General features: G+C 49.4%; 1 pseudogene; it reads right to left on the bottom strand.

Moving 5' to 3' along the window:
• Positions 1–3,211: 3,211 nt before the first annotated feature.
• LOC123055657 (WRKY transcription factor 22-like) lies at positions 3,212–3,779 on the bottom strand (annotated as a pseudogene).
• Between the last annotated feature and the right edge of the window lie 5,118 nt (positions 3,780–8,897).

Below are 8,897 nucleotides of genomic sequence, written 5' to 3'. Positions count from 1 at the left end.
TCGCGCCTCTTCCGCAGAGGCCTTACGACAAGTCCCAGGAGGAAAACGTAGCCATATCGAAGGCCGAGGTGGAAGCCCATTTTGCACCGAAACCGCCACCGCCGCCAAGGGAGAAAGTGCCCGTGGAAAAGATTGACCACTTCATTCGTATGGCGAGACCACCAGCTCCCAAGCCTGTTGACACAGACTATAAGCGCCACCTCAGGAAGTTAAATCGAGCACGTCTACAGAAAGAGGCGAGCTCGAGCTCAAGCAAATCAGCTGGCAAAAGGAGCGGTAAAACCATTCCCCAGCTGGGAGAACAGGCGGCGCAATCAATCCCCCCACTTGTTGTGCCAACAACACATGAGAGTAGGCGCGCCCAATATTATTGTGGGCAAACCGTTAACGTTCCCGGGGTGGGCGATGTGGTAATAACCGAGGAGCATATTGCGCAGGCTGAATCGATCGGGATCACTGTTGGACAACTCCTCGATATCGAGCCCATGTCTCCGACTAGAGAGGAGGAAATAAAACGGAAATATGCCCGGGACCAACCTTTGGTCGAGCCAGAGGAGGTCAATAAGCTCCCAACGAGAATGTATGAATTGCATCAATGGTACATGGACATTACCAAGATTTCCAATCGAGAGTCCCTCATGGTGAATGTCAACAAGGAGCATTACTACCATGAGAAAGCTGTGACCGTTGAGTATTCAGAACTATTTCAGCTATACAATAAAGACGCACTCGACAAATCTTTCGTCAGTTGCTATTGTCTGTAAGTGATTTCTTTCTGTAATTCAAGTCTCAAGCTAGCTGTAGTGATCATTTTGATCAATCATTACCTGTAATTATCCTCACTATATTCTTTTCTGTGGTATTATGCAGGTTGAGGATTTATGAAATGAAAAAAGATGGACGCTATGGCATTGGGTTCGTTGACCCAAATACCATTAATGAATACACATGGAAAATAGATCCATATCATGAAAAAAGTGTAAAGGAAAGCATGCTACAATTCTTCAAGGAACTCAAATACAATGAAGATATACTACTTCCTTACAACTTCCAGTGAGTCACACTGTCTTGTACTACAAATTCTGTTTTTCCCTACTAGCTATAGCTACATGTTTTTGCTTATATATGCCCGCTTAATTAAGACATGCAAACGTGTGTGCATGCAGATTTCACTGGATCTTGTTAATCATTAAAGTTGATGACGGAACAGTTGAAGTATTAGACTCACTACTTAAGAAAGCAAGTGACTACACCATCGTGAAGGGGATAGTCAACATGTAATTTCAATTATTATTAACTATATCTCGGCCTATTTAATTAGTTCGTCATTTCCTGATAACAACTATTTAATAACCCATTTATTCATTTTCTTTGTCGGCGGGCAGGGCCTGGGCAAAGTTCATCAGGGTCACTCCAGGCCCATGGAAACAAAGTCTGAAATGGTATCGACCCAAGGTAAGTAATTAAGTAGTACTACCTAGCTGCCATCTCTTTAAATATCATGCTTATTATTATCTGATCAAATCCCATTCTCGTAAAGGCCCTGAAGCAGGCTCCGGGGAATGATCTATGTGCATACTACGTTTACGAGAACATTCGCATGATGGCGTCCGAAAGGAGCAAATCTCAAAGACAGGAGTGAGTACGATATCGATTGTCAGAATACTATTCACAATTTTTACACCATTATCGATATCTAGTCACACAACTAATACACATGCATATTGATCTCCTTCTTACCAGTTCAAAGAGGTGCGGGACAAGCTCCTAGCACCGGACCGCATAGAAGCAATTCAAGAGGAAATAGCGGGATTTTTGCTCGACCAGGTCATAGATCCCAAAGGAGAATACTATTACCCGCTACCGCCCCCATGAACCACTTCCAATTGTTATCGTGCTCCGAAGGCACCAATTAGCTATAGGCTAATGTCACTGGCTCCGAAGGCACCAATTAGGAGAAATTGTATATATATATATATACATGTGTGTATATATGTGTGAATTAACTAATGGTGGTTGTGAGACATTCGATGATATATATATATATATATATATATATATATATATATATATATATATATAATGATCGGTTCTACTAAAAATTCTATTTATATATATGCATAACGTGTACAATATGTAGTATCATAAAATACCAGCAAATGAAAAATAATTAAATGGAAAACACAAAATTAAATGAAAAAGAAATCATAAACCCAAAACCCCCTCAACATTTTAATACCGGTTGATGACACCAACCGGTACTAAAGGGCTCCCTGCCCCCGAAGCTGGCTCGTGCCACGTGGTTGCCCTTTAGCACCGGTTCGTGCTGAACCGGTACTAAAGGGGGGGGGGGGAGGGGGCTTTAGTGCCTAAATTTTAGCGCCGGTTATCAAACCGGCACTAAAGAGCCTTACGAACCGGCGCTATTGCCCGGTTCTGCACTCTGAGCCCTCATATCCTCCCCATATATATTGGTTGGACATGAGGATTTACTGACAACCCAAATATACCGGGACAACATGGGGTCCGGTTGGGTCATGTTTTTTGCGTATCACTCTTGTCTGAACAGTGACCAAGATGTACTTCCGGACTTATAGGGAGGATATGAGAAGACCGGTTATAGATGCTCTATAAGTGGCCAGTCATGAATGGAAGCAAGATGTCCGAACGAAGGAAGGCCATGGTGTTCGTGGTCGCATATTTTTCAAGTATTTATTCCCTTCCATCGATCCATTTAACAAATCATCCTTCTCATCCAGTTCAAAAAACAAGAGGTACAGAAACAATTAAATGGGCACGTCACACGCACATCTAATCGAACACACCAGACGGTGCATCACTGGCAATCTTCCCAGTAACCCATTTTGGTGATGGCGTAACCTAAATGCTATTGAGAATTAGAAAAACAATTCAAAAATTGCGTAACCCACACAACTACAACTAGCCGTACTATTGGGGAAGGTCTAGAGATGCTATAAGATGTATCGTTTTTTCCTTGGGCGGAGACGCGAAGTCATAAACCACAGTGTAATGAAAGAATTTGAGGATGCATTTTTTGTTCCTTTGCTTGCTTCAAAGAATATATATGGCCATTTTCGTAAGAGCCTCCCTTTGCAACCATGAACATCTCCCATGCCAATCCTGCGAAAAAACTTTCGAGCTCTTGTTCCATCACCGTGGCTGATTCTTGTACTACTGCTAATAGAGCTAGCTAGAACGAGACCCGTCGCTCCAGGTCGTCGTCCTCGTAGAAACTATCAAAATCGTCGTCAAAGGAGGCGAAGAAATCGTCCATGTCCACGGGCGACCAGAGCTCGGACTCGTCGTCCGCGCCAGCCGCGGATGACGAGACGTCGGCGCTGTCGTCCCTGCGGTTCAATGCCGTGTCGTCGGACGCTGGCGACTGGGGCGGGTGGCGCGTGGTGCCAGCGAGCGCGCTTATGGTGGTGGGCACGGCGTGGCAGTGGTCGGCGATGTAGGTGACGAGGAGCACGCCGGGGTTGGCCGGGCTGCGCTCCACCAGCTTCCGCGCCGTGCACGCCTTCATGCTGCTGCACTTGTAGTATCCTCTGCATGCGCATCATTTCAGCATCAGTACATCATGTCACTAGACTAATGGCGTGGTGTTCTTGATCAACCGGAAAATAGAAGTTAGGTGGTTACCTAGGGTAGGGGGAGCCTTTGATGGGCTTCTGCCCGTACTTGCGCCACGCCCACTGGTCGTCGGGGCCGTTGACGCCGCCGTCGGCCACGGGCACCTCGCGTACCACCTTCTTCATTTGGCTCTTCTTGCTCTTGCCTCTCTTGGGCCGCCGGAGGGCTCCAGCACCTCCCGGCTTCCGGGCGGCCTGCTTACTCGCCGGCAGCGCCTGCCCGGACGTCGAGGTTGCAGCTGCAGGAAAGGAGATGAGCACCTCGTGCTGATCCGGCGCCCGCTCACGGCCGGACGAAGGCGTGATGGAGAACGGCGCCCGCTGCTGCAGCTGCTCGTGCTCCAGGTCCATGTACCCCAGCATGTCGTACAAGGAAGACGGCGTGGACGCCGCCCTCGCCGGTCGCCCCATGAATTCCGCTGGATCCTCCCGCGCACGCATGACTTCCCGACGAGGAGACTCTGCTTCGTAGCCGGGGACGCTGCCGCCGCCGCAGCTCCTCACGACCGCTCCGAGACCCCAGTCGTCGGCGTCCATGGAAAATTAGCTCGATCGTAGGGCAATGGCAGAGGCAAGATGAGAGAGTGCGCCTCTGCGTAGAGCTATCTAGCTGCCCAGCGAACGTACGTGGTTGACTTTGGGACGCGGTCGGAGCTCGTGCATATATAGTGCTCGCCCGGGCGCAAGCGGCGATCGATTTGATCGGTAGAAAGTCAAACACAACGGCTGGTTGACATTTTGTTTTTAAAGGGGAAAAGCATACACGCAACGGCGCGAGCCGGTGGTGCGCGCGCACCAACAGCGTCAGCGATTGATCAGTTCCGATACGAACTTGATCCAAGGATGCGAGATCACATCAGGATTTACACGTAATAGACGATAAAGGGTTTCCCCTCGCTTTATAGTATAAAGCAACCAATCGATACAACAAGCTCGCCGGAGCCGCAACACAACAAAGCCCAAAGGAAAAAATGCGAGAGCGAAATAAAAAAGAAAACAAATGACAACACCGACAGATTAGCGAAATGAAGATGACCGGTAACCGCTGCGCCATCCGGAAATGTCCCACCGCTCTCCTAGCACTTTGAATCGTCGCATACCGAGCAGCACCTTCAAGAAAGGAATGTAACGACGACGCCACTGTTGTCCAGATTAGTCCTAGGGTTTCCCTAGTACGCGGAGGATGGAGTGGAAGGGGTATATACGGCGCCCTTCAGGAAGGAACGGCGGCGCCCGCAGGCGTCATCGCCTCGGTGACGGACAAGCCGCCAGGGATCGATTTCTCCCGACCCAAACAACCACCACCACCCCGGACGCTCCATCGAGCTCTACCCAGCCGGCTGCCGGGAGGGAAGGAGCCCCGCCTCCGTCTCCAAGTGCGCGGGGAAGAGAAGTCCGCCGCTGGCGCCGCCACCCTTGCTGCGCCGGGGGCCGCTGCCGGCGGCAGCGAAGGGGGAGAGCCGGAGAGGAGGGAGGGTGGCCAGGGGCGACGGGAGCGCGAGGGGAAAGAGGAGGGAAGCAACGGATTTACACGTAATTAACAGATGGATTGACCGACATGATCAATCCGATTAACTATCCCCATTTCACGTGCTCCAAAATGATATGTGTGCACCTGTCACTGGACCAGCGCTAGCTAGTAGCTCTTGTTTGAATTTGACTTCACTAATGTCAAAGGAATACAAAATGGATGGATATTCGATGCAAACATCTGAGATGAGGTCATGGAGAGGGAGAAAAATATAATAGGGTAAGCAGAGTGTCGCTGGCATCTAGTTCCGGTAGAGAATAAACCTGGTATTATGCTGTTTTGCTTCCGAGTTGCTTGCTTAATTAAGCGCGGATGTCATCATCATCGACATCGATGGATCTTTTGACAGGCTAGTTATACTACTTGCTCCTTCATTTGGATCTGGCGCGATCGATCCACCTGTTAATTATAAGATTTGACTTTACATAATGTCAAACGATGGAGAGAGAGGAGGTTGAGAATCGTAAGCTACCGTACAGCACAGAACACACGATCCAGTCCACATGCCTCCATTGTGATATACCGACCCGGCCGGGTTGGAATCAGAATCATCTGTGACGCTAATTTTATCTGGATTCTACGTGAAATATCGATCCGCCATGGCTTCTGCACTCGTGAACTCATTGTAGATTTGACCCTCCGCAGGCTGGTGATGCGCAAGGAGGTCGAGATTGCAACGGTACTCCTCCTGCACCAGCCAGAACGTCAATACCGGTGGCGCTTGCTCCTGCTCCGTCATGACAGCATTGAAGTGCGCCTACGCCTGCTCCATGATGAAGCTGGGATGAATCGGCCCGGGCAAGGGCACTGACTTGTCGTCAGGTCGTCGTCCCTCACCTTTGTTGAGCTCGTCAGCAAACCGGTCTCTATCCACCGCGCACGATAGGCCGGCTAGCTGGCCACAAGGCCGGCAAACTCGTGTTTCTACTCCGTCGAGAGGCTCTTCCACGTCATTTTTGAGCTCACGGCCTTGACGGAGGTGATGCACTTTGAGTTGACGGAAGTGGGCATGGTGTTGTGCGAATCGTGGCGGGCGTGGCCACATAAAAATAGCAGGCGTTGGTCAGGCCAAGCGGCGGGTTGTTTCAATGCGGTTGTCGGAGTTGATATCCTTGCCGCCACGTCAGTTTAATGCCGGCAGACGGACACATGGGCAGCCGGTTTCAATGTGTTAGAAAGTTGTCCCGCCCTGTTCTGTCACGTCTCTTCGGAACTGAACATGCTCGAAGAGCAAGATGTGGTGTAGGAGATGTTGTTGTCCGGCGCGTCGCTACAATGCCAGCTTCAGTGACAGGTCGTGTCTTCTCTGGGCCAGCACGAATACGACGCTGGCAGGGGAGGTGCGGTCACGTGAAAGGGTGCGGCCACATGAGATGTTTTTGATTGGGACAGGGTTCAGACGAGTACGTGGCGGCGGTCTGGACGCCTACAAACCTTCCCCTGCTTTGCATCAGATTTACAGAATTTCGGACTACCGGGAATGTCCGTGACTGATGGGGTACTGCATTGGGTGACGAGGTGTGTTCCGACGGTTAGGCCGAGGAGATGCCCTGACCATCTCTTTATACAGATTTTGTGCGCTTGTCGTTTGCTTTACGGCGGAGGACGAAGTCGACGGGCGTGCGTTTGGCCGCCAATTCTGCCGTGTTTGTTGGGTGCGTGCGATGGGCACCGTCGCAGTATGGCGCCGATGTTGTATTCGGGGAAATGGGGGTTGCCGAGCTGTCGCTTGTTGCCGGGATACTGGGACGATTTTAATCGGTTTGGTTGACACATGCGAACCGATGGAGACTTTACGAGCTGAGCAACGCCGCGTCGGTCTCGTCGAGCTGAGCTGGGAAGAGCCATTCTTGGCTTCACGTCGCCCTCGAGTACGTAATGCACTTTGGACGTACGGTACGGATGCGTATGCGTATGGAACATCAGCTGCTCTGCTTTCTTCATGACGAGAGCTCCGGGCATAGCCCAGTGGTTGGGGGCGCATGATTGTAAACCTAACGACCAGAGTTCGATCCACGTCGGGGACGAATTTCTGGAATTCTCATGAGGGGGATGCTTCTTCTATATCAATAAATCCGTGGGTGCTAGTGCCCATGGAGTTTCATTTTTTTTTTTTGAGAGCTCCGCATCACAATGGTTCCTTTGTCAAACGACAATCCATCCACCCGTTAATTGTTGTTTGAATTTTGGTTGAGAACCGTAAGCTACGTCTACTTACGTACGTTGTGCTCTCTGCCTAACACGATCGGTATGTAGTATGATCCAGCTAGGAGATCGAGCTGCCGTGTCTGGCTGCTGCGCACACGCCGACGATGGGAGCTGGGGCGGCGTTGGGCGTCCTCGAGCAGTCGATTCGGGCCGGGATAGTCGGACGATTTGGCGCACGCGAACCGATGGAGACACGCATGCAAGCACTACGAGCTGAGCTCTCAGCATCGTGCAGTGTGCATAGAGATCGATCTTGAGCTGACACATGGAGGATCTCTGTGAATTTCCGGCCAGGTGGTCCGTGGTGTTTACTCATGAAATACAGTAGTGGTACGTCAATACCTGACAATGGAATCGAATCAAATCAAATCGATTAGAATACACTGTACTCCTCCTACAATATGGGAGGAATATGCTCCCGTTCATGCGCATGCTAGACTACTAGACACAGTGACACACTCGTTCCCGATCGATGGAACAACGGGTTCGAGTCTTTTGTCAGCCTATCTCTCGGCATTTTCATGAATTCACCCCTTCGGCACGGCCGAAATCACTGTTCTAACTTTGTCGGTAAATTTGGGCACAAAATGACCTCATCAGAAAAATATTTTACAATCTGACCATTTTCACAATGCGAACGTCAACATGGGACGTGGCTAACGGGCAGATTTTAAAGCAGCTCTCTCTCTCTCTCTCACGCATGGTATTCCTGCCAAACAAGATAACCAGTTGTACTGTGAGGCAAATGCGCTAGAGGGTCCTAAACACTAACACCTCGGATTCATAAGCCAAAAGGACTCTCTGTAACACTCTCAAAGTATTCACTCAAAGATTTTAGGTTTGGACTGAGCACACACTAGAAGATTTCAGTCTTACTTTTGCTTAGAGCCCCCGTGATGGTACAGTTTTTCCTATTGACTCAAATAGAAGCAAAAGAAAAGTAGTTAACAATAGTCTATGTATCTGCTTCACTCTTTTGAGTATCATCATTTGTTCTAACTAGGCATTTGATATTCTTCAATGTTAGCACAACATTTTTAAGGGTCGTAACACTCGATGAAACCAAATCCTGAGGGTCTACTGCTAGACTGTACACTAGCTAACACATTAGTCCCGAACTGTTTTGTCCATAAAATCATCCAAAACCCTCATGAGGCACTACATGCACTTACAACCGGTTTTTTGAAGCTCGGCAAATCCATGGGCCATGTGGCAAGCGTCAAGTAACTTTATTGGGTCGATTACCCTGTTTAGTCCTCGACAAAAGTGTTTAAGGAGTTCCCGATGGTTGGAACTCGACACACTGATCTTTGCATGAAGGTGTAGGCCGAGCACCGTATGCCAAAAGCTGAACTTGGCAAAGTGTTTATCGAGTTTTAATTGCCCTTTGGCAAAGTTTCCTGGGCACTTAGCAAAAAGGATAATTCCAGCAGTGTCTCGCAGATGTGCACACACCTCAAGCTCTCTCCTCGAGCGCATCATGAACCACTCGATCAGCCATAGAC

Source organism: Triticum aestivum, chromosome 1A, assembly GCF_018294505.1.
Source record: "Triticum aestivum cultivar Chinese Spring chromosome 1A, IWGSC CS RefSeq v2.1, whole genome shotgun sequence".
Taxonomy (NCBI): Eukaryota; Viridiplantae; Streptophyta; class Magnoliopsida; order Poales; family Poaceae; genus Triticum; species Triticum aestivum.
Note: the sequence above shows the minus strand (reverse complement) of the source record. Positions and strands in the feature narration are given on the sequence as shown.